General features: G+C 39.8%; 1 protein-coding gene across 5 annotated transcripts in view; it reads right to left on the minus strand.

The window, feature by feature from the left end:
* TSPAN9 (tetraspanin 9) overlaps positions 1-25996 on the minus strand; it is a 168187-nt gene that overhangs the window by 134424 nt on the left and 7767 nt on the right. For 2 of the 5 annotated variants that reach the window (XM_056487212.1, XM_056487260.1), the window contains exon 2: positions 23885-23928. The exons of 1 other annotated variant lie outside the window; for it this stretch is intronic. The gene's annotated coding sequence lies outside the window, so the exon portion shown is untranslated. Of the gene's footprint in view, positions 1-7759; positions 7884-23884; positions 23933-25996 lie in introns of those variants that run through there. 2 more of the 5 variants (XM_056487250.1, XM_056487242.1) reach the window with 2 other exon arrangements.

Raw genomic sequence — 25996 nt, forward strand, 5'->3', positions numbered from 1 at the left:
TGACACAAGTCAAAGCAAATGACTGCACCAAGCCACACCATGTCACACAGTCTGAAGGTGCAGCCTCTACTACTGCTTCAAGGATCTCCACTTAGAGCTGTATTCTGCAGCACAAATCCAGCCTCACACATACCAACAGTTTCCAAGCCACAGCCTTTGCCTGCAATGCCCTTCAACAATGCTTACAGAAAGAAATCCAAGAAGCTAAAAGCAAGGCTAGAGTTCTAATGAGCACTAGTGACTGCATGGGCAGAGCACACTGACCACAAAGCACTACTTAGGGAAGTACTGCCATCAATAGGCCAATGAAGACTTGGGCTCATTTGTCTACACATCAGTTTTGCCAATGCAGACATGCTGTCTGCCTCAATTCCACACTGAAATTGGCACAGACTGCAAAATTTTACTGTATCATCACATCAGCAAAATTCAGCTTGCCACTGTGTATCTTTCCACTTAAAGAACTGATTTAAACTGCAGCTCCAACAGGAAACTTACTGATATGCCTCTACAAATAAAAAGGCTTACAGTATAATAAATAAGCTGCAATACTGAGCTCCTGTATGGCTGTTACTGCATATCCACAATACACTTTCAGCATTATGGTTTTTTTCCCCCCAACTCTTACAGTTCCAACCTGTTTTCCATGATCCTGAATGGCTCCTATTCCCGAGTTTGCTTTTTGCAAAGCAGCTCCTGAATGTAATTGACTCGGTTGACACAGTTACACTGAAGTAGCTTACTGACATTCCAACAAATTACTTATTTGAAGTCTGCACAAGCCTCCTGTTTTTCATGTTTCCATGATGTGGAAATGTCAAGGGTTTCTACCACAAAGAAATTTCTTTTTTTACAATCTCATCTTTCCTGAGAAGTTCTCACTTTGAATTTTCTCCCAGGCTGCCTTACACAGCTGAACCATTAGCATTCCCCATCTTCTTTTATCATCTACACAACCTTGAGTGTTACTTATCGCTTTAAAGTTATTTTATCTACTCTGTGAACTTTAAAAATGTGACCTTTGAACATTCAAGAAAGCAAATGGTGAAGAATGGCAAGACTGCAACCTAATTGTGAAGAAAATCCAAAGAAACTACTATTAGTGACACGTAACATCTGTAATTAGATCTGGGCAATCCACAGAAAATCTTGCTAACACTCAGCCACTCCTTTTCCCTGACCTAGACATGGCAGTATTAAGAAGTTTAGTTAATGGTTTTCAATTTGATACTAAAAGAGCTGATGTTCAGTCAGTGCAGAGCCACTCTAAATAAAACCACTGGCAAAATAAACCAGCACTGGATACGACAGCTGGCCATCAGCAGGGCCAGCAGGTGAAAATCAAACCTTCCCAGCAGAAGTAAGGAATTTTCAGTTAAAAGGGTTAAACATGTCCCCAGGCATTCTGCTTTTCCCGTGTATCTGGCAGAATTTAGAAGTATCAGCTGCAGCTCACTGGTCCACCTTCAAATCCACCTGCTTGCTCTGGGGCAACTCTGTTTTATATTAATAACACTAATGTCATTAATACTGTGAAGCAGCAACTCCTACACTACCTGCTGGCTGATTAAATTAATTTTTCCTGAGGTGTCTTCTTCCCACAAACTGGTCCTGGTTCTTGTGTTTGCTCTCAAATCCAACAGAGTCTGTATTCTGTGACTCAGAGATGCTTTTATCTGCTGAGCATTTCCTTTACTCTTCTGTTACACCTAAAAGACTGCAAGCTTTCACAGCCTTCCTATTTAGACAAGCTGCTACAGCCCTGAATATTGACAAATAAACCCTTTTCTTGCATACTGCGTTATGATGCAATTAGAAAGGGTCCTGATAGATCAACAGGTAGGAAATAAAAGGACACAATTTATGGGCTTTCTCCAGGAAACCTCAAGACATCAACCAAATACCAGTAGTAAAGGCAGGCACCTTCTTATCATTTGGGAAGCTCACAAAACACAGTAGCTGCAGGTTTAACATTTCTCATGCAGATGTCTGTGTTACTGCAGGCCCTGAGGAGCATATCAGCCACAGTCACTAAATGCAGGGCTTTAAAACAGGAAACACGTCCATCTTAAATCTCTAAAAATGGAAAGCAAATAACAGAATTTTCCCTAATCTGCTTTCCCCAGATTTTCAGCCAGAAAGTCAAGACTTCCACAAAGCTGTTGCACTTTATCTTGAAGTTTACCTCCTCTCTATAATGGTTCTCAAGCTTTTAGGGCTTGCCTAGCTAGGTACAAGAATCCTCAGTGAGCTATCTATCTGATTTGAAGCACAAGACTTCTGAATTCTCTCCTTCTGATTTTGGGGCGGTAAACAATCTATACAAATCAGGGTGCTACAGTTCTGTGTATGTACACAGTTTAAGAAAAAGATTCCCAGCAGTCAGGGAGAGGAAAGAGGTGTGACAAAGCAAGGTATGCACTCAAGGTGAATAATGCAGAGATCACTGGAAAGCAGAGGGAAAAGTGTCTACACTGTCTACACTGAATCAGCTATTCCTTTGTATGCTGTTTATTCTCTATAATTGGGCACAAAAAATATTTTGTAAAATCCCACTTAGATAATCAGTCTTTTTCTCATCAAAAGTCAAAATCATCCTGCTGCCAACAACATGCCTTTTTGTTAAGACATAAGTTTAGTTTTCAGTAAATGTATCTATGAATAGAGAGTAACTATTTGGGATTTGAGGAATTTCTATACTGTCAGTTTTCATGACTGCACTGAAACACCACGATTTCTCCTCAAGGCTCAGCTCATGCATTCCTGCCATGGCATAGGTTCAGATAGGTTTTGTAAAATTCTCCAGAATCAAGACATTATTGTTTCAAAGCCCTCCCTGTGAGCTCAAACTCCAACAGAAAATAAACCCCAGTGATCTCACTGCAGAAACAAAAAGAAACACTAATTTTAAGTTGTTCCATCACATCAGGAAGGGATGACTTATGCTTTAAAAAATAAGTAGCAGAGAGTATTAAAAAACCATTTTCACCTGCCAAGCAAAGACATGTTTTATGTGAGAAAATCTATTCTCTAGATGATAAGTTGAAGAGTAATATAAAATGAGTTTGAACTGTCCAGACAAAACCTATTTCCAGACCAACCCTTCCAACCTATATCTCAAATACATGCAGCCTCATAGGACGGTCAGGGAACACACTGATGAGACTGTATGTCCCAGGGCATTAGAATTATTGTGGCTGGAAGCTGCACTAGATTTCTTAATGAGCTGAAATCAGACTGTTAACAAATTACAGCTGAAGCTGTGGATGCTCTACTATGCTCTGACAGCCAGTACACACTCTCTCCCAGTAGGGACTATAAAAAATGTGGGAACTGGGTGGAAATTTCTTCTATTAGTTCCAGTATCTCTGTTCTGTACCTGCTTCCAAATATGCTATGAAGCTGCAAACTATTAGAATTACAGATACCACCAATTACTGCTACTTGTCTTGACCCAGTAAAAAAATCAGATGGAGGTCTAAGCAAGAAACAAACAAAAGATAACAGCAGCTGAGAATGAGATTATTCCCACCAATGTGCAATTTAGGTGAAGTCTATGAGTTCCTGGCAAACTGCCATGCTACTTATGCCAAATTGAATACCTCTGACCTATGGATGTTTACAGAAAGGCAGCAGTCATAGAGTGCTGCAGGGATAAATGAATGGGACTAAAAAAAGTAAACAAGAGAAGAAAATGTCAGAACCAGACTTAAAACTTTACAAATACTCTGAGTTTTCCTAGCTATGGCTGAGTTATCCATGACCCTGGAGACAGTCTGAACACTTAAGTATTTACTGCTTGTTGAGTCAGTCATTCATTTAGCCTAATTTCTGGTTAAAATAAATTTTAAAAAACAGGAACTTTAAAATTGTGGTAATTTAGCTGTTTTGATTTCTTTTTGATTGCCTCAGACGTACAGACTGATAAGAGATGACATAGATTTGATTAAATGCCCATCAATCTGGCATGTCCTACATCTTAATTTTAAGTAGGTGGTCAATACTACAGGAAGGAAGGGGGGAAAACCCACACAAAACTGTGTCTGTTGTACTTATAAAAAGCTAAGTTTTTCTTTTGTGTCCTTTCTTTTTTTTCCACTCTCATTTTTTTTCCCATTCCTATCCAGGGGCCACACTGCTGAGTGACTAAGAAAATCTATGATCTGTATACAAAGATAGAAAGAAAAAGAAGTATGTGAAGCTTGTCAAGAGACTGTCTAGATCTCAGCACAGTTCAGTTTGAATAGCTTCTACATGAACACTGTAGGGTGTTAATCCAATCTTTGATGTGTTACGTCTTTCAGGATTTTGATAAGGTTTTGAATACCATCCCTCACAGCATCTTCCTGGACCAGTTGTCCCAGCTGTGATCTGAGCAGGTTCACACTGTGCTGGGTGAGGAACTGGCTGAAGGGCAGAGTTCAAAGGGGTGCAGTGAATGGGAGGGCTATATCTGGCTGGTGACTGGTGACTGGTCACCAGTGGTGTTTTGCAGGGCTCAGTTATAGGGACAGTTCTGTGCAATGTGTTTATTGATGATCTGGATGCAGGAGCTGAGTGCACTATCAGCAAGTCTGCTGTTGATGCTAACCCAGGAGGTGCTGTTGATTCTCTGCAGGGACAAGAGGCCTTGAAGAGGAGTCTGCATAGAGCATTGGGCAATCATCCCTGGCATGAAATTTAACAAGTGCCAGATCCTGCACCTGGGATGAGTAACTGCAGGCACAGATACAAACTGGGAGAGGAGTCTGGAGAGCACCCTTCAGGGAAGGCCCTGGGGTGCTCGTGGGCAGCAGCTCAGTGAGTCAGCAGGGTGTGCCTAGGCAGCCCAGAGAGCACAAACCTTGTCCTGGGGGGCCTCAAACACGGCAGCACAGCCGGGCAGAGGGGGGATCATCTGCTGTGCTCAGCGCTGGTGCAGCCTCACCAGAGTGCTGGCAGCACTTCTGGGCACCACAATGTAAGTGGGATGGGAAGGAGGAGGAACACATCCAGAGGAGGGCAACAAAACCGAGAATGGTTCAAAGCTGCACAAGGGAAGGCTCAGACTTGACAACGGCAAGCACATCTTTACTGATAGGGGGTCAGGCACTGGAACCCCCAAGACTTCCTGAATAAGTGATCAATGCCCCATCCCTGTCTGTTTAAGTAGCATTTGGGAAATGCCCTTATTAACATGTTTTAACTTTTGGTCAGCCCTCAAGCTGTTAGACAGTCGGGCTAGGTCATAGTTTTAGGTCCCTTACAACTGAAATACTCCCATTCTATTCTATTCTATTCTATTCTATTCTATTCTATTCTATTCTATTCTATTCTATTCTATTCTATTCTATTCTATTCCTTTTTTAACTTTTGTCTTCCTCATTACTTCCAAGACTCCTGAAATCCTACATCCCTGTCCAGTTATAATTAATACAGCATAAAGATGTACTATCCCCATTTTAGATCCTTGCCACACCATTAGCTAGAACTCCTTATAAGCCATCAGCTCCAAAGTAATTTTCAGATCAACCAGTTCTGTAAGAATGCTATTAGAACAATATATTGGGCACTTAAGCAAAACCAAAGTAAGAATTTGTCTGGAACATGTGTCAACTAGAGGCTACAGTGAACAGAATTATTTTTCATTTTCATCGCATTGTACTGCACTGCCTGTCATTGCTGGCCCCCATCACAGCTTGCCACAGTGATGCATGAACTTGTCACCTCAAAATTGGACTGCTGTGACCTACATGGAGTGATGCTGCACAGGCCCTGCAGCTGGCACAGAATGCTGAGGCTCATTTATGAGGAGACATGGTGCTACTTCAGCAGATTGGACTCATGTTTCAATGGTCTGTACTTGTAAGATTAAAAATTCAAGGTTCTTACTTTAATAATTACAGCCAAACTACATGAGAGAGAATTATCCAAGAAACCAAACCCTGCTGACAACTGCTGCTCTAACAATTTGGCACTGGAGATAAACTAAACTACCTAAGAGGAGATTCTCAAAGACAGGTTCTAGATTTGGTTTGTTCATGTCCACTGAGAGTTCAGCACAATTCAAATTCATTTTGCATGCTTTCTTATTCATCCCAACCTTACCCAAACTGTTGCAAAAGGAAGGGTTGGAGATAAGGGGTGACTGACTTACAAACAGTCACATTTCATTTCCTTTCAGATAAAGGAACTATACCATAAAATATGCTCTTACAGATATTCAGTAAACACATTGCTGTTAATAACAAAATCAACCAACCAACAAAAACGACCCTAAAACCTCAAAAAATAAAAAATACCTCTCAAGCAAACTTTTCTAAAAAATCCCATTACTGTGCAGATATTCTGGACATCTCACTTGACCACTAAAGTAACTGAGAGCACAAGATTTCACTTAGCAGTTTCTCTTTGAACAGCCATCATTTGTAGTTCCTTTTTCTTGGAAATGTGTTTTGCAAAGTCTTTTCAATTTTGCTTTAGTTACTTCCAGTTAAGAATGTTCAAATCCATTTTGAACCAATGTTCTCACTAGAAATTCATGAAATTACAGAAGGAATCATTAGGACATAAATCACACACTGCCCATCCCTGTCACATATTCATTTCTTGGTTTATATGTAAGAACATAGTGACCTCCTTCAAATCAATATATAATTTACATAGCCAGAAAGAAACAAAGAGGTGCCACTACCAATCCTGTTCTGTTCCTCTAAAAACATGCAATTTGTATTTATTACCACAATGCAATAACCTACCTCTTGATAAATCTTTGAATGTTTCTACACTCAAAGCTTCTAATACTATCTTTTTAGGAACCACTGAAAACAACCTCCATTATTAAAAAAAACTGAACTAAAACCTATCCCAGATATTTCTTGAAGTCTAAGATACCTCCTACAACTAAGAAGACATGCAAGTCAGACTTTAAGCAACTGAATAATACTTTTCAAGCAGGTTTAGCTTCAAACAGAAGGAAGAAGCTATAGGACTACTTTAGGAACACAGTTGCATAGTGCAGATGTGCTGATCCACAGCACCTTATGTCACTGAGAGGCAGGTAATATCTGAGTGACTTAGATACCAGCATTTCTACTGAAGATTTCCTTATGATTATGATGAGCTCATCTGTGGGAAGTTCATGAACTGTATGACTCATGACAGAAATAAATCTTCTTGCAAACACATTCCTTCTTAGGGTTTTTTTTTTGCTGGTTGTTTTTATTTTAATACGGTTTACAATCACTGTTTATGACCCACAATAAAAACTGCTATGACAGCATTGGTTGCGGGAAGCTGTAACTAATCACAAGTCAAAGCTGATCAAAAATAAAACACTTGTAGTTTTGCCTCATTCTTAAAGAATGACCTTACTGTGCAACAAATAAACTTTTTGTGCGCTGTTCCCCCTGCCCTGCAAAATCCTCTATAAAACTGAAACATAATATTATGCCACTTGGCAATGTATCGGGACTTATGGCCTATAAAGGGACAGCTAAAGGCCGCACCAGATGCTTCTTCATCAGAAAACTAAAAAGAAACTGGAGCAAGATAGAAGAGGCTTTTGTTATTGCTAATGCTTCTGTGTTTGTTCTCAGGATCTTTCCACCCTCAGGGAGGAAGAGACCATTACATTAGTGCCTCACAGACTTAACAAACTTAAAAGAAGAATTTAAGTTCCAGCCAAAGAATTTAGACCACCAGTCAAACCAATGCAGTGATGCTCTTGCAGAGAGCAGCCCAATTTTATACTGAAAGAAGCACAGGTAATAAGCAATACCTGCTAGCTGCTGCAGGTCTTCCACTGGGAGAGTATTTCTCAACTGATCTTCCAGAGGCAGTGGGATTATGCAGGAAAAGTTCTCTTTTTCTCCTGTGACTTCCTCATACAGAGCAACACCACACTGCATAAAAGAGGAAAAAACACTCCACTGTCCTCATCCCACCCACACAGACTGCAGCAGATAACAGTAAGATATCCAACACCTTCCTCACACTGCACAGAGAAGAGATTTGAGGGGGAAGAGAACAAGACTTATGTCCTACCACGTGATTTTTTCACCACCTTGATTTGTTTCACTCTGTCTGCAGTGTGCTGATCAGCACAGCTCAGACAAGATCTAAATGAAAGCTGATGGTGCAGGAGAGGTAAGTGGTAATGAATGGAAGCATAATTTTATCAAACCTTTATGTTTTTGTAAAAGGACTGTTCCCTTTAAATTCTCACACACTGGAGGAAGCTGTAATGGACTAGCAAAATCTAAACTTCTGTAAGAAATTTTCTCCTGAGAGCATAAAATAACTGCTGCCAGGACATTGCATAACCAGGCATAAAATGAAGCAAGCTACTGAAAAAGGCTAGTCTTCCAATCACTCATATCTAAAATAGGAAAGCAGAAATGGAAAAAATACCAAAGCAAAGCTTAGTTATCTACTAGGACTTTTAAATATGAAACCTTAATATTAAAATATAGAGTGCCTACTACAAAGCAATTTCTTTTATGAGAACCACATCCAAAGAAGGATGGCCTATTAAGCAGTCAAGCTCAAATAGAATCTGCTCTCAAATGTCATCAGAAGAGCAGTGTCTTTCCACCAGGTCAATTTCCTAACACGCAGCCACGGTTTCATCTATTAAATATATTGATAAAAATAGCCAAGGAAGGTTTATTGGTCCTTTTTGTCCCGCGAAGGCAATGCAGTTCAGAGAGAGGGAGCAGACATTTACTCTTGAGTGTAAATCATCAAAACAATTTACAGCTGGTTTAATTTCTCTACACCTCCAAACACTGAGATTGCACAGTGAAAGATTGGGGCATAACCACACACAACTCCACAACTAAGCCTCATAGGGAGAAATACAGCCCTCGGTAACTTCTCTTCAGTTTTCTTTTATAAGTGAAGCCTACTTATAATCTCTCAATTTGCAGGACTGGCAGATAGGGACAAAATGAAAATGCTACTTCTTATGAATCCAGAACCAATAACAGAAAGGAAAATGTTTTACTGCTGCATTGGTTTTAATCTCTTCTATGCAAATCCAGCTTTTGCTACAGCAGTTGTCTGGCACTGTCCAAAAGCCAAGCAGCCTTGCACTTTGCAGAACTCCGTATGAAAAAACTAAGCAAGCATCAATCATTTTCAAAATCTGCCCTATCAGTCAGTACAGGCTGGTGAGAATATTTGTGTTATGTCTAAAATTGCCAAAGAAGTGTCAGAGATAACAGATACACTCTGCAACATAAGAAAGAAATCATGGCAGAATCCAAGCAAAGTCACAAAACCTGCAGCACTTTCAGGATATCACAACAAAAAGAGATAAAGCCGTTTTGTTCCCAGCTCAGGCCTTTTTCTCCTCACACCTTGGAGAAGTGCAATCCATAATCTGGCATCAGAATCAGCATCACAAGCCAAACCACAAAGTCCACTGTCTGAAATAAATAATTTTTTTCTTCAAATAATAAATTATATATTTTTTTAAATCTTATTGCTTGAGCCTACTGCTTTAGTATTGTAATTCTTCTCTCCACCTCTGAAGTGAAAAAACAGCTTTTGACAAAAACAGACAAGATTTCCTTGTAACTTCACAGTTTCAGAAGCTTAGCTTGAAAGAGAAAACACTATTTCCTTACAGTGTTTGAAAAGTTGCAAAGATGCAAAATTTCCATAAGAGAGGCACAGGTTAATTTTCAGACTACATAATCTATAAATACAGAAAAAATATCTGATCCCAAGTCAGAAAAATCAGCTTTAATCTCTAACACTCTTAAGTGTAAGAGATTAAACTCTTAAGAGACAGAGCTCCTTTCTCAAAAGCTTAATGATACTATTTTATTACTGTTCCAGATACCATTTAAAGTTTTAGTGCAAATAAACATTTGATCACTTAGCTGCTGAAAAGTATTGTTCAACACTGCGGTAAGTGTAATGGATTCAAAACAGGAAGAGTGGAAATTAAACCCAAAAAGATACAAAAACAACCAACTCACAAGGCAGAATATATTCTTACTTTAGAGCCAGAACAGATAAATATCCCATCTCTGACAAAACACCCTTAGAACAACTTACATGTTTCACCATGTATTTCACCATATGTTTTAAATAAAAATAAGTTATGTTTCCAATTTCAGGTTAAGTGAAGAACTTCTTTGGCAATCTTCACATAGCTGTGAAAATAGTAGTTTTTAATTGGTGTGACCTTTCCTTTCTAAAGTCTTTATATTGGATAGTTTACTGATTGCTGAGAAGATAGAATAATATCTGAAGGGACAGAAGTAGCCATTTTGAAGCTCTGCTACAAAAAAAAAAAAAGATGGCTTTAAAGCAAAGCAGAGAATAAGAAAACATCAACAACTCAAGTGTTTTGGAAACTAATTTAAAATTACATACCAACAAAAACTATTAAATAAATTGTATTTAATTTATTATTAAATAAATTGTGCTATAAGACAAACTTCTACTTTCCTGAGAAAATTTAAGAGGAGATCTTTAACTTTCCCATCTCTGGCATCTCTCTCTTTGTTTCTGAAACAAAGTGTTCAAAATACCCATCACACAGGAAGCACAAGTAGTATGTGTTCACAGCAACTAAAATGTGAAACTGTTCACCCTCTTCAACTGCTGATCAGTTTAATTGCAGCTATAGTAGCACAAAGAAAGCTAGAATGTTAGAAGCAAGAGTTTAAAGATTTAAAAAAACTGAAAGAATTCAAGCAAATTAACTGCTAAAATAAACACCACATCATAGGCAGCTAACAAAACTCCTTTCTTTGGATAACGAAGAATGAAAGCTGTTCTCCCAAAGCTGGTTTTCTGAAAGATCTGAAATGTTTCAGCCGCCCTCTAGTGTTAAAATTAATGCACAGGTAAGCCAAGTGTGAGGCTGAAAAGATGCCTGAGTTAAGAAATTAATTATTATGCTTTCTTTTTAACCACTGTAAAACTAAAAACTAAGAAGTAAATTTTAAAATACCACTGGGCCAATTTCATCTTTAAAATTAAGGTATTGAGACCTTTCCTGTAATGTACAATTCTGACCCACAGCAACTACCTACATGAAATTATGGGAGATCTTTTACTCAGCTTCAGCCCTATATTTCAGCCTAAGGAAAAGTTCTGCTTGATGCTAAAGAAACGAAATTATTGGAATTTTAAAAGAGAAAAGAATCAATCATCTATTTCCATAACACAAGTTTTAAGATAAGCAAATATTAAAATTAAAGAAATATTGGCTTTTATAATGCACTCTACTTAAAACAAACTGTTTATATATAAGCATGGCTGTAAAATTCTCCTTTTCTTCCTCAGGCTCCACATATAAATTTTAACTCGAGTTTAATTAGCATGCAGAAAAAGGAAAGCTCAGAGGGAAACCTTCTCTGGAGGGTTCCTAACCAGCAAATTCAATGAAATCTTGAGCACCAACAACAAAACAAAGTTCATATGGCAAAAAGTGAAACACCTAAAAATATTAGGTACTGACAGAAGAAGGAGAAATGCTTCAATAGATAAGCTAAGTATTAAGCTGTGTACTGCTGGCTCATTGTCAGCTTGCCATCAACCAGACATCAACCAGAGGGTCAGCATGAACTGGAGCATGAACCAGGTATTCTTGGAACATATTCCTGGGCATGTGCACATGCTGTGGATGAATGGGACCAGTCAACACAAGTTAGCCAGTGACAAATAATGCCTGACCAACTGGGTTTGTGGACAATGGCAGAGCAGTGGATGTGATTTACTTCAGCAAGCCTTTTAACAGTTCAGATTGGTGGGCACCTAGACAGGTAAAAAACTGCTTGGAAGGTTGGGCTGAAAGAACAGTGGTTGAAGTGCCATTATCTATGCTGGGGGCCAGCAATGAGGAGTATTGCATGGGTCTGTCTGGAGGCTTGTCCTGTTTAACACCTTTATCAGTGACCTGGAGAAGGTGGCACAGTCCACTCTCATCAGGCTTGCAGATGACAGCAAACTAGAGATGCAGATAATAAGCTCCAGGGCAGAGCTCCCATTCTGAGGAACCCAGATAGGCCAGAGAAACAGGCTGCCAGGAAAGGACCTCTGCTGAAAAGCATTTGTGGGTACCAGTGGAGACTGGGCTAAATGGGACTCAGAATTGCAATGAAGGCTAAAAGCTTACTGTACTGTATCCACAAGACAATACACAGTAGATAATAGAAGTGATTGTTTTCCTTTACTCAACACTGAACTAAAACCAGTTCTGAGCCTCCAGTAAAAGAAAGTGTTGATCAAGGCTGTGGAACTGTTGGAGTGAGGCCAGAGGAGGCACATGAAGATGATCAGAGGGCTGGAGCACGTCTCTGATGAAGATGCACTAAAAGTTGGGGTTGTTCTGCCTGGAGAAGGCTCCAAGGAGACCTTATAGCACACTCCAATACCTAAAGGGGGCCTGAAAGCTGCAGAGGGACATTTCACAAGGGCATGCACTGATAGGACAAAGAGGGAAGGTTTCAAACTAAAGGAGAACCAACTTAGGTTAGATACAAGAAGTTTTTTATAATGAGGGTGATAAAACACTGGCACAGGTTGCCCAGAGAAGTGATAGATGCCCCATCTCTGGAAATATTCAAGCCAGGTTGAATGGAGTTCTGGTCTGGTTGAAGATATCCTTGCTCATTGCAGGGGGCTGGATTAGGTGGCCTTTAAAAGGTCTCTTCCAACCCAAACTATTCCATGTGAAACCAGAGCAATCCTGCCAAAGGTCACCAAGTTTCTCAGGGAATTAGAGCTCTGGGCCTGTGAGGAAAGGCTGATAAAAATGGGCTTGCTTCACTTATGACAGGTATGGAAAAAGAGCAGACTTTCAATTCCCAAGAGAGGGTTACCAAGAACACGAGCCAGGCTTTTTATGAAAGTATGTAGTAGGAGAACAGGAGACAACTGAAGTTGCCACAGGCCATTAGAAAAATCACTGCTCTGAAGTACTGGAACAGGCATCTGAGAGAGTGTGGAATCTACATCCATGTAGATGTTCAAGAACCATATGGACAACATCTGATCAACCTGGTCTGATGTCAGCATTGATCTTGCTTTGAGTAGGAGCTGGGTTAGATGACCCCTGGAGGTCCCTTCCAACCTGAATGAGTCTGTAAGTAACATCACCTTATAAACCTAAGCACACAGGAGTCCGGGGTATCATAGATTCAATGCCCCATCTGAAAGCGACATGACAAGCTCCAATATTTGTTTGTTTGTTTATTGCTGGGTGCTCACTACTCTGAAGCTACTGAATTTATAAATTAAGCTTTATAAAATGATATTTGAAATGGCTTTAATATCTGACACATGCCTGTCCCAGGGCTTCCTGCACCATACAATGTACAAGGTGCGCTGGCATATGTTTGCAGCATTGAGGAATGTTTGAGCTGCTCCACTCACAACTTATCTGCTTAGTTAAGCAGCATTTGTTTCAAGAAAATTTAAGAGTGTCCCCACTCCCTCCATATGCCTCTCTCAGTACAAATATGTTGATAAGGGTACCAAGATGCACATGGCCATATAGACCTACAGGCTTTTAATCAGGCTGGAAGCAAGCCCTTGGAAAGTTTCTATGACACAGATGGTGACCCCTGCCTGTACATCACATCTGTAGTGCCATTGTCCTTATGTCTGCTCCACAAGACCCACCACTGGCACAAAGGCTGCCAACTTTAGAGTAGTGCCAAGTATCTGATCACAGTAGTCAATGATGGGGCCTACATTTAATACCATTAATCTGGGCTAAAAAATCATGTCAATCATGAGTAAACTTGCTGACACAAACTCTGAGAGCAGCAATAATCCAGCAGGGCCAAACCAAATCACTGCCTGGAATGCAGAATCTGATGTAATACTTGGCTTCAAGTTGCTCCCATGACTCTCAGTTACACATACAGATACAGTCACCCACATTACACAGCTACTTTTGTTCATCAGTTTTGTGAAATCTGTCAAAAAATTCAGTGCTGTTCACACCAATATCAGCAGACAGCATTACATCACAGTAAGCACACTGGATCTCTGAAGCCCAGTTAGATCTCTAAGAAGACAAAGACAAATACAGTTTTAAAACATAGAATGATGTTTATAAATATTTGATAGGAATGTCAAGATCTGTAAAGTTGACCAGATCTCATCAAGTACAGAAGTTTCAAAATCACTTTGGTCAGCTATATACTTTTATGGCAGTGCTGCTGCTGTACACACATTCTCAGCACGGTAATACAATTCTGCTGCATGGGCATGCTCAGATACCACAACTAGCACATGTGCCATCCTTTGGGAATCTCTGAGTTAATACAGCATCTAGTCTGGCATCCATCCACTTTTGCAAAACAACTCATCTAACCCAATTTCCCATCATCTTTGTTAACTGTCCCACAGCTGTGGGCAGAGAAATTCCCTGGGGTCCTGCAGCCTGTTTCTTTTCTCTTTCTTTCCTGACTCTCCCATAAAATACACACTGGCTTCACGACAGAAGGTACTTAAACAGGAGGGAAATGCCTCCACTTTTACTGACTAATAAGCATTCCTCCAATCAGATGTGACCACCTTCCCATGACATGGTGACACAGCTGTGCTCCTACAGTACCAGAAGTTCACCGGTGCCCACAAATTTCCTGTTCATGGGCACCATGGTCAGATCAGAGCAGATGCACCACAACACACAGTCTGGGGGTGCTGCACTGAAGAAAGTATTATATCATGTGCTTCCTTGAAATGCCAAGTGATGTCTTCAAACAGGACAAGAACCTCCCAGCCATCACCGGTAAAAAGAAAAATGTTTCATACTTGAAAATCCATAATTGAACTTAATAGGTGGAAAATAGCCTTAAGTGCTGAAACCAAGTTTTAATATCCCATATCAATCAGGAATTCTTGTGTATTATATTTGGTATCCACTACCTAACTATAACCCCAAACTGTTTTAAATGCACTAAACTCATAACCCCACCATCAACCCTGATGATGACTTTTAACATTTATAATAAGGATATGATAAATGAAAAGAACTATACAATTTTCTTGTCTTTGCATTTCAGTGAATCTCCTCTTCTTTCTTTTAAGAATCTTGGGAGACTACTAAATCAAAAGATAGGATGGCACACATAATAATACTATATATTTTCAATTTCCAGTATTTCATATATTTGTTCCATTTAGATATTCATGGAATTATGATAATGTAAATAGAAGAGTCTAAGGTGAATTAGCAGATGTTATTTTGAAACAAAGGAACACAAACAGATCTGAAGCTTCATTTAAACTGTGTGTCGAGAACAAAAAAATGAACAAAGTCACTACAGTATTTTAACCTATACAAGCACTGAAGATTAGACTTTTTCTCTGAAAAAGTCTAGACACCCTCTCTTAAAATAGAAAAAATTTCCATGCTCAAACTACTTTATTTCTTTCCACATTCTGCAACATCTTCTCATTCAAAGGTCCATCAGTCTAATTTAATATATTTCAAGTTGGGTAGCTCAGGATGCTATAACAAACAAGAATTTGTCTGAGCTTGGCTGGATTCCCTCAACTGTACCCTCATCCACCAGTTGTGGATGACTGGTACTAGCCAACTGTAAAGCACTGTTCCTGAACAAGTAGCAATTGTTAAAATAAAAGAATTAGAGTTTAGGCTATGTATTGTTCTGGGCAACTATCAAAGGAAGCACTTGCATGAAAGTACAAAAGCAGGAAACAGTAAAAAAAGTACATTCCATGACACCAGCTCCTTGCCAGCTTCAGTCTCCACCGTGTACTGTATCACACCAATAAATAAAAGGTGCACTGTGAACAGCTTTAAAGGAAAAACAAATGACAAAAAAAACCAAAACAAAACCCAAACTAAACAAACAGTCACCCTCTACTCCAAAAAAATAATTAAAGAAAAGAAAAAGAAAGAAAAAAGCCCAAGCAGACTGAAAACTACAGCACTAAACAATTGTGACAAGAAAAAAATCTTAACAAAGGTCAATGTTGTCCCCGAGACATTTTTATTTCAGCTGTCAGCGTTGAAAGCCAGATATATACAAATGTCAGTAAATGCAAAAGCTAAAAATTAGTACTCTTATACATACTCACTGGCTTTCCAGATTATCTTTACTATTTTTTTTTAAATTATGTACCAAGCTTATAATAAAAATTAACAAGGAAGAATACCAGCTTTAATAGCATGCTGATTTACTTACACAAAACTGCAAATTATTAATTTTCAGTTCACTCCTGGAGTCGCATGTCTCTGGAATGACCCAAACAGCACCAAGGTGTGCCTGGACAAAAAGCACACTTGACACTTCCTGTGTGAGGCTCCCAGACAAAAATCAGCTCTTTGCAAATCTTTACTTTCCAGTAGGTGAACAGAACTTAAAATCTCCAAGACAAAAACAAAGCCACAAGAGAAAAACAAACAGGCTTAAATACAAATATGTCAAGCAGCACTGTTCACAAGGCTGCAAGTTGAAATTGCATAGCAACCATTAAAAATTTTAACAATAAAACAGTTGAGAGGAAAGTTAATGTCTTTACAAACAGTTTGATGGGTGAAAGCGTGGGTGTTAATGTCTTTGAAACGGGTCTCAGTGTCTCTAGTGACTTTGGCAGGTTGCAGAGCCCTGACACCCTGGCTCCTGAAACAGACAAGGAAGTGTCTGCACAGCCTGAACTTCTGAGCTTTGGGGTAAAACAGCAGGTTCAAGGGGGAATATGTGGCAGGCAGCTCGGGAAGGCTGTGCCTTCCCAGTGCCTCAGCAGTGGGGACAGGAAGAGGCAGCATGAGGCTGGGAGTTTAGGATCAAAGGAGGCTGCGCCCTCTGAAACCTCGAGACAGAAAACCTGTCTCGAGGGGACTCTCTCCCTTTATTCAAATAAAGCTGAAGGACTCTTCTGTCTCTTTTTTAGACATCAACCTCTGGTGTTTGTGGATCTTCCTGACACAGTGAACAAAATGCAGCCTTCACTAACTTCTTTCTGACTGTTTCTATATTCTTTTTGATATGCACAAAGCATGTAAGAAACAAGCAGGCAATGCTGTCAAAGAAACATACAAAACCTAAACATAAATTAGATACATAAACACTATTTAGGCTAAGAATAAATCACTGGAGATAATATAAATTAATTGTAGACAATACATTTTTTAAAATTTGCTTTTAAAAGAGAAAACACATTTTAAAATCAAACCATGGCATCCAAAACTACCTAATTTACTGTTTTCACCTTAAATTGCATGAATGCTTTCAAAAGATTACAAATATTATTTTGACAAAAAGATACTCATTATGATACAAGTTCTGCTGACTAATTGGTATCAACTGCCTACAGCAGTTTTATGTGATAAATCCATCACCTTTCAGCTTGTTTAGGCTGAGAACAATCCAAAATATCTACAGTGCCTGTGAACTCTGAGTGTTCATTTCAGAGTTCTTTGCAAAGCCTGACTGTGCTTTAAGCTTACTTTCTTCCGAAACTCAAATAATTTCTCTTGTAATTTTTCTGTAAGGAAATCTGTGCATTGCAACTGCTCCACACAAATTTGTGTTATCTGTGCTGCTCAGAGTCACAGGCACTGAATTCCATCCCTGTTCTTAGTCACGCATGGCTCACTCTCCATGCCCACAGCATCTCCCGTCACACTCAGCACTGCTAGCAATGTACAGTCAAGCCTGACCTAATGTGCTCCCCTGGAACAGAAGGCAAAAATAAACACACAAAGATGGGCCAAGTGCTAGCAAACCTGGGTTCAAATTTTACCTGTCTTGCATAGCATCAAATAGGCCACTTCAAAATGTTTGCAGCTTCACTTCCTCCTGGTCCATGTGACAGGCTCTTGACTATCTGTGTCTTTCAATTTCCATCTGACTTTATTGCCTGGCTTTGTTACTGAATACCTTATCAAGCCCCAAATAGGTTTTATCAACTCTCAATTCAATCAAATAATTGAATCAGGTAAGGTTCTGGGATTTGCTTGATGCAGACCCTTTAGAAAAAGAAGATTCCTTATGAGTAACTTCAGGAGATCTGTGTATGAGCCTCTGAAACCCACTACTCAGGGCAAACTGACGAAATACAATAGGCTTTCCATCTCTCATCTTGTGCTCTGTATAGCAATACTGTGTTTATGCCATAGTTTTCTCATTAATGCTGCTTTGTGTTAGCTGTCCTCAGATGTCGCACACCAAATCCTCGCTAGCCAACTATTTGTTTCCAAACTCCCCCTTTTTCCTTCTTAAACATTGCTGCAGAGAGGACTTTAAAAGAGGAAACCTCCTACAATACTAGGTCAATTAATCTCCACGTCAGCCTGAGGGCAATACAGAGGCAGGCAGAGAAGGAACTGGCAGGATGGCAAAGCTAAAGCAGCTGCGCAGCACAGTTCAGCCAGGAACAGCACAGGGCTGAGCACGAGCTCCCAGTACTGCCATGGCAGGAACACAAAGCAGGAGAGTGATTACTTAGCTTGACAAAGAGGGAAAAAACAGGATTAACAGCTATTGTGGATAGCTACATGGATTCCCAAATTTTTTTATTTTTTTTTTCAAAAACACTGAACTTGGCTTGGAAAATGAGCTTGGAAAAAACCTTGGCAATGACTTCTACAATCGATAATGATACACTGCAAAAGAAGTATCAAGTATATTAGGAATACACTTCTGTGCCTCTGCTGGGGAGAAACCTACCTGCCTGAGGGGGCACTCAGCTGCTGGAAAATACACAGCAACTGAACCAAAGTGCCAAGAAACACATTAGTAGGGAGAAATTTGATATTGGCTCTGCAGAGGGCTGGCTGAAAAGTGTAATGTTTTTTCCTCACCAGCATCTCTAACCTCTATGATACTACAAATGCTTCTGCTGAGTGACAGCAGTATCCCTTTGCAAATGATGGGGTGGATTCCAGGGCTACTAGCAAGGGAAGTAATGCAGCTCCTGGAATTCCCACCTATGCCCACATGAAGCCACAGATTTCTTTCCTACGCTGAAATAAACAGTTCAGGGATTACAAGAGCAATAATTTTACACAAAAAAAGAAAAAGCAAGAAAGAATCCACTGACAATCCAAGCTTTTGTAAGCCAGTAAGATCAGTTTCTTGGTTCCTTAAGACAAGTACACCTAATCATTCACAGCCCCTCTGAAGAAACTCAGCTGCATGAGTATGACACACACCAAGCAGAAATGAACAGTTGGGTCAACAATTTAAATATAGCAGCCAATAAATCAGATATCAAAGTGGATTTGGATTGAGCATACAGAGACTCTCCAGAAAATGCTTAAGGTCTGATAATAGTAAAAATGAAAACTACTGCTTTAAGAAATTTAGTTTTGTTCACAGCTGTCCAATAGGCTACCACAGGAACATGTACATAACACTATTTAATTTTATTTTTTTTATTCCATCACAGAGAAGCAGACAATATGCTTCATGCAACAAAACAGGTACCATGAACCAGCTCAGCCCAGAGATGGACTCCATGCTTCTTTCAGGGGCTGCCACGCCCAATTACTGCTCTGTGGAAGGCAGCTGTGGGTCACAGCTCTGTGGGAGCCTGGTGAGAGGCAATAGGGACAACAAGCTAAGGAAGAGCAGTCACATGATTAACAAGTAAGAGACAGCCTCACTCTATCATTCATAAGGAGATTTGGTTATATGTGTGACTAAATACTCAAGCTAAAATCTTTCACCATATTAAAAAACTTAAAGAAAAATACACCCATGGGAAAGTGCCACAAATCTGTTATTCCAAGGGAGTAGGAGTATTAATAAAACATGTTAATTAATAATGGGGACAAATATTCCAGGTTCAAGCAACCTGAGAAGAACCAGTGATTAACTCAACAGTATCTCTGGGACAAATAGTTTTCCTTTCCCTGTAACTAATTTATCTTTTGCCAGTGGGGTGCTCTCATACATGGAGATTTAACTTTATGGCACATTAAAGTTTAGCTGTATCATGTTACTTAGTAACTTATAGGACAGGATCATTTACAATTTTGCCTCAAGGCCTCAGAATCCAGTTTAAAATAGAGATTCTGAAAACAAAATTACTCTGACCTGGCCAACTGAAAATCCCAAGGCCACTGCCCACAGCAACTTTCTTTTCCTCATGCCACCTTAGCAGAACTTGTAACAATGTTCCTGAAGATGCGGTCTAGCATTATCCATTTAATTGGACAAGCTCTTCTTATGACAAAGAACAGAGACTGATGCCAAGCAGTCATTCAAATCAGACATGAACAATGTGTTGGCCCAACCGTGGAATATCTGAGCACATTTCACACATTTTACAAATATGTGCCTTTGGCACAACGGGGTCATCAAGTTATTTCTATGACCGCAAGACAGCCAATATAAGTTAACAAAACCTCTTCTCATACTTCTCTTTCTTGCCTTGCTTGCCTGATCTCATTTTGGATCAAATTTTACAGCCTGCATTTGTTCAGTAGGTCCCAGGTCCTCCCCTCTGTGCCTCACTGCTGGGCAGAGTATGAAGAACTTGAGATCAATGACCCTGCTCACAGTCCAAAACAAACTGCACAAACGAAGAACAGCCCTGCCCCAATGAGGCATCCAGGGTCACCCTAAAAGACCCCACATCCACCACATGGGTAGGGAACAGTGACAACTTGTTCCCATACAACAGCACCTTAAACATTTCAAACTCATTATTCAGTACATCCTATATGTTAAAATGTCCATCTTATCTAGGATGGCTGCCTGCCAAAAACAAACCATCACAAAGCATCTCATATATCCTTTTTGATTTCATTACACAACAGTGCTTTCCAGACATTTAAAAAGCCCACAGGATGAGCATGTTTTAAAATACAGCTGAAGGTTGTCTTCACTGCGCAGTCTGGGTCTGAGTTCTCTTCTGAGCAGTTTCCTACAATAGCTTTTGTAATACACTGTATTTAATTTTGAGTGATGAGTAGCAGCATTTCACTCAGCTTCAATACCACATACCAGCAAGGCATTCAATCACTTTATTTTAACAACAATTTGTTGTTCAGATTCTAGAAATTCAAGTCTGGCAAGCTTTTTAATATGCATGAATACATTTCATAGAAAGCAAAAAGCACGTCTCCCATTCTGCTCAGCACGTTCAAGTCCTATCTTCTTTGTACTAAAGGACCACTTTGAAAAGAAAATCTTTGAATTAATACAAAAGGGTATCTGAGATCCAGTAGTATCTGAGATCCAGTATCTAACACTGATAAGCAAGGTAAAGAAAGTGGGGTAATTTCTAAAACCTCCATTAGAGATGGGATACTAATTTTTCAATTTGCTGTGAAACAGATTTCAGAAACATAATGGAAAACAGGAAAAATGCATATTACCATGCAAGAAAAATGTTTGAAATATCCTATTTATCTTCCCTCTCTAAGGCATGTGGATTCTTTTGTACTCCTTGATGATGTGAATCACAGATCAGCATTCTGGGAATCAGGCCTATTCCCATTTACCAGTGTAATATGATCATTTAGCATAATTAACACATGATATTTCGTTACTGCCATGGACTTGGACCAGATCTGAAATGTAAATATTTGCAAAACTGCACATCCTGGTGCCCAGTGCAACACAATGGTGTAACTTAAGACACTCACTTAATTTGCTTTCTCTTCTGGGGCCAGAGTTAAGGTTGCTGTGGGAATTCTCACTTTCACAACATGAGGCAGCTTAAACATTATAGATGATGTTACATTAATTTCTGCAGTATCAAATTTTAAAGGTGTGGAAACAAGATGAAAGAGCTCATAACACAGCAATCATTTCAAGTGGCACAAGAATGAACAGAAAGAAAGCTCCTGGAACAAATGACAACCATTTCAATCTTCCCCAGCTATCTTTTCCCCAATGTACTCCATCACCCAGCTCTCCTAGGATGCAGTAATCAACAAACCACCTTTCCATGTGATTCAGAGCGTGGCACACATGCAAAAGGTAATCAGAAAAATCAGTGCAAGATGTAAATATACAGCAGCTTACAGAGAAACATTTTATGACCAAGTCAAGACTCTTTATAACAATCTTAAATTCCACAGCATGAAATTTCATAGGTTCTTTATCTTACATACTGTAACATTGTGTCTCATCTACTACAAATACAGATGTTACTTGTGCCAATGCCTAACACCCCCACCCAAATTTTCATTATTTGTCTTGCAACAGAAATAGCAGGAAGCTACTCACATCTGTGGTGGTTTGGGGTTTTGGGGTTAGTTTTCTTCACAGTGGCTGGTATGGGGCTGTGTTTTGGATTTGTGCTGAACAGAGGGTTGATCACATAGAGATGATTTTGGTGTGGGTTAGCAGGGCTCACACAGAGCCAAGACCTTTTCTGCTTCTTGTATTGCCATGGCGAGGAAATTGGAAGTGTATGGGAAATTGGGAAGAGACACAGCTGGGACAGCTGACCCCAACCGACCAAAGGGATCTTTCACATCATGTAACATCAAGCTCAGCTTATCAAGAGAAGGAAGGAGAGAGGGAGGAAGATTGCAGAGATGGCTTTTGTCTTCCCAAGTCACCATTACATGTGATGGGCCCTGCTCTCCTGGAGATGGCAGAACACCTGCCTGCCCACGGGAAGCAGTGATTTAATTCCTTGCTTTGTTTGTCCTTGTGGCTTTACCCATCAGTTTTTCATCTTCCAGTTCTCTCTCCAATCTCATTGATAGGGGAGTAAGCAACCAGCTGTGTGGGGCTTGGCTGTTGACTGGGGTTAAACCACAACCATGTCCAATATCAAATGTACAAATTTTAACCTAGTTGTAAATCTATTACTGATTTTTCTCTTGGAAATACACAAGTCCTAAAAGTGAAATTTTCCACAGCAGTTAGACAACAGAACTACTGACATTGAAATCCCTCTCAGGATGTTTCCCAGTTCTCTCTTAAATAAACAGTATCCCTAAGTCAATGTATCTTTGCAGCAGCATCACCTCTAATGATGACTTACACAAGAGTAAATGAAAGCTCCAGCATTCCTTTTTTTGTAGCCTCACCTAATATGTTCTTAGCTTTTCCCAGTTGCAAGGAGATTCTTTCCCTTCACAGACCACAATCTCTCATCACCCATCCCAAAATGTACAACAGTAGATATTCTTTGCCTGCAGCTGTCATGACAAGTTTCACACAGCAGCACAGAAGTATGAAACAGTTCTTGGCAAGCCAAGTACAAGAGTGGACTATTAGCACTCTGCTGCTCTTGCTGCTTGGATTTATCAAACTGCACTCCTTGCAGCCTTTGGCAGAACACATGGCATTCTGCAGAAAGGTGGATCACTTTGCTTTCCCTAAAGGAGCACAAGTTGCTTCTTCTGTTGTGTCAGAAACTTAATGAAAGGCAAGCAGTGCCACATCTTCCTCTCACTCCTAGGCAAATTCCTGAAGAACACCATGAATGTAAAAATACAAAGCAATGGGCCTGCAGCTGTACTAAGACACCTAAACCTGGGGTAGCCCTGGGTTCCTCCAAGATGAGTCTATTTTTCTAAGCCTGTTTATAGAACAACCCTTGCACAAAAGGAAAAAACTTATGTGGGTTAACGAAACTGCTCTCAGTAGGAACCTTGTTTTCATTCTTCCCTGTTTCCTTTCCCTACAACTGTCACAGACAGGTAAGAAAACAGAGGAAGAGGAATAGTATTGCATATAATGAAGAGGATTATTATCCTCCTCTGTTACATTTCCTTCAGTACTTATGGCAGCACTTGTAGACAATCCCAACAACAACCACGTTACTCTGGACTCTCTCAGCATTTGTGGCAAGAAAACAACAGATTACAAAAAGATTTTGTAAGGGCTCAGTGTAGGACAAACTTGTCTTCCCTTAATGTCAATGTGAGCAGTATTAGAGATAAGGCTTAATGACTCCAAGAATCCTTCACAGAGATCTTACTTACTGAGGTAACTGGATGTACACCACGGAAAAAGTCACAGACCAAACCTGGAAAGAAGAAGGACAAAATGAATTTTTTTGTCTTTTGGACTCACTTCCCACCACAAACAAAATTAGCTTAGGAGGACAGAAAAGAGAGATTTTGGGAGATTTAAAAAACCAAACAGGAAAAGGTATATCAAATTCTACCTGCTTCTGAACAAAAGGAATAAGTCTTAACACTGGTCTCCAGGGCATAATATACTGATTTGATCTGGACTCAAATTTAAATAATTAAAATAGACTTACAGAAACTAAAGGGAAAACAGAGATGACAGGGAAAAGAAAAAGCTGTGTGTCTATACTAGTCAGAAAATTCCAGTGCTTCTATCACTTGGCATTTAGGTCCCCCATTGTCACCATGACTCCTAATGGCCTGCTTTCAGCAGCCAAACTAGAAATTAAGCAAGACCCTTCCTGACGAACTCTCCTCCAGTAGGCCTTGCTTTCTGACTGGTGTCACCTTTACTTCTAGTACAACAAAGAGTCCTTTGCTTCTAGGACAACTGCTGAAGTCAAAACTACACAAAACCATGCAACAGAAAGCACCCCATATTCTCCAATTCATACTGGAGTTTTCAAGCCTGTAACAGCACCACCTCAATATTAGAAGTTAGCAAAGTGAGACTAGGATTTTCTTCAACCACATGGAGGAAAGACATGGTACAGTGCCATCTCCACTGTTTAAAAGCCCATCAGTGTTATTGCTGGGCTTTAGTAGTGCAGCTGCAAACAAAAAAAAGAAGTACAGACTAATTTTATTTTTTTTATTGTGATTATTCACCAAAATTGGACAATGGAAATGCTTCCATCATTCCACTGTTGCTGATTTTTAAATTAATGTTTTCCCTTTGCCTTCTTCACTGCATCAAGTAAGACAATGAAACATTGCTATTGATTTCACACAGTCTGTTTACTCACCTATTTCAGCACATGGACACCTCAAGAGATCACACACATCACTTCTACAAACCTTCCTTAAAGTGAACAAAATACTATATGAACTCATCACTGATGTCACACACTATGGCAAGCACCTGCAGGCATCCACCCAGCCTAACTAGGTCCCCAGTGACACAGGTGACAACAGTTTCATCCACTGAAGAACTCATATTGAAGTCAAGGATAGCTAAGCAATAACTAATAAATAACTACATAAATAAATATTTTTAAAAAATCAAAAGTTAAATTAGCCAAGATTCCCACAGTTCCACTAGTGGCATGTGTAGTTGTGGGCTGGTTAGTCAAACTGCTGTCATACACAATACACTGCCAGCTATACTTACAGATGAACTTTCCTTACCACTGATGTAACCAGTTATGTAGCAAAGGCATAAATAGTCTGAGAGAAGCACTTCAAGTCATGTAATCCTGTAAAACAGGTAATAGTCCCAGCCATGTCAGAGGTGCACCCACTGGCTGACAAAAGCTCTACACAGCAAAACTAAGAAAGGAAGCTTGGAAGAAATCTGTTGAAGAGGTCTTGTTGTTGGCCAAGGTAAACATTAATAATAAACTCAAAGAAACAAGACTCATCTGACAGACCAGAACTGGTGAGATGAAATCTCATGGGCAGATGCAACTGAAGAGATCAGTTCATGCCCCCCACAGATCCACTACATGGCTTGGGTAGGTACAAGACTGTTGCAAAAACTATGATGCAAGGAACAGCCACTCCACACATCCTTCAGAAACTTGAATCTTTCACTATGTTTTCTACAAGAGTTGGGAACTGTACTCAGCAGCCAGACAACCAGTTCAATCCACAGTTTACAGCAGAATAAGGCAAGGAGCCAAGTCTGCCTTCCAAAGCAGAAGTCCTATAACATGAGGGCCAACAAAATATAGAAGAAGAAAATGCGGATCTTTTCTCTTCTAGAAAGCTCAGTGACTGTTATGCCCTTATCTCCTGGTAAACATCAGGTACATCACCACACCTCATCCTCCAGACTAAAGCATACTTGTCTTTCAGTTCTTCAAACCATGTCCCAAGGGCAAGCAAAGTCTGTTTGCTTTTGTAAATGGATGCCTTGGACCAATGTCATCATCACAGGTAAGTACCTACTTTGGTTCTCCT

The sequence above is a fragment of the Oenanthe melanoleuca genome, chromosome 1 (assembly GCF_029582105.1).
Source record: "Oenanthe melanoleuca isolate GR-GAL-2019-014 chromosome 1, OMel1.0, whole genome shotgun sequence".
NCBI lineage: Eukaryota > Metazoa > Chordata > Aves > Passeriformes > Muscicapidae > Oenanthe > Oenanthe melanoleuca.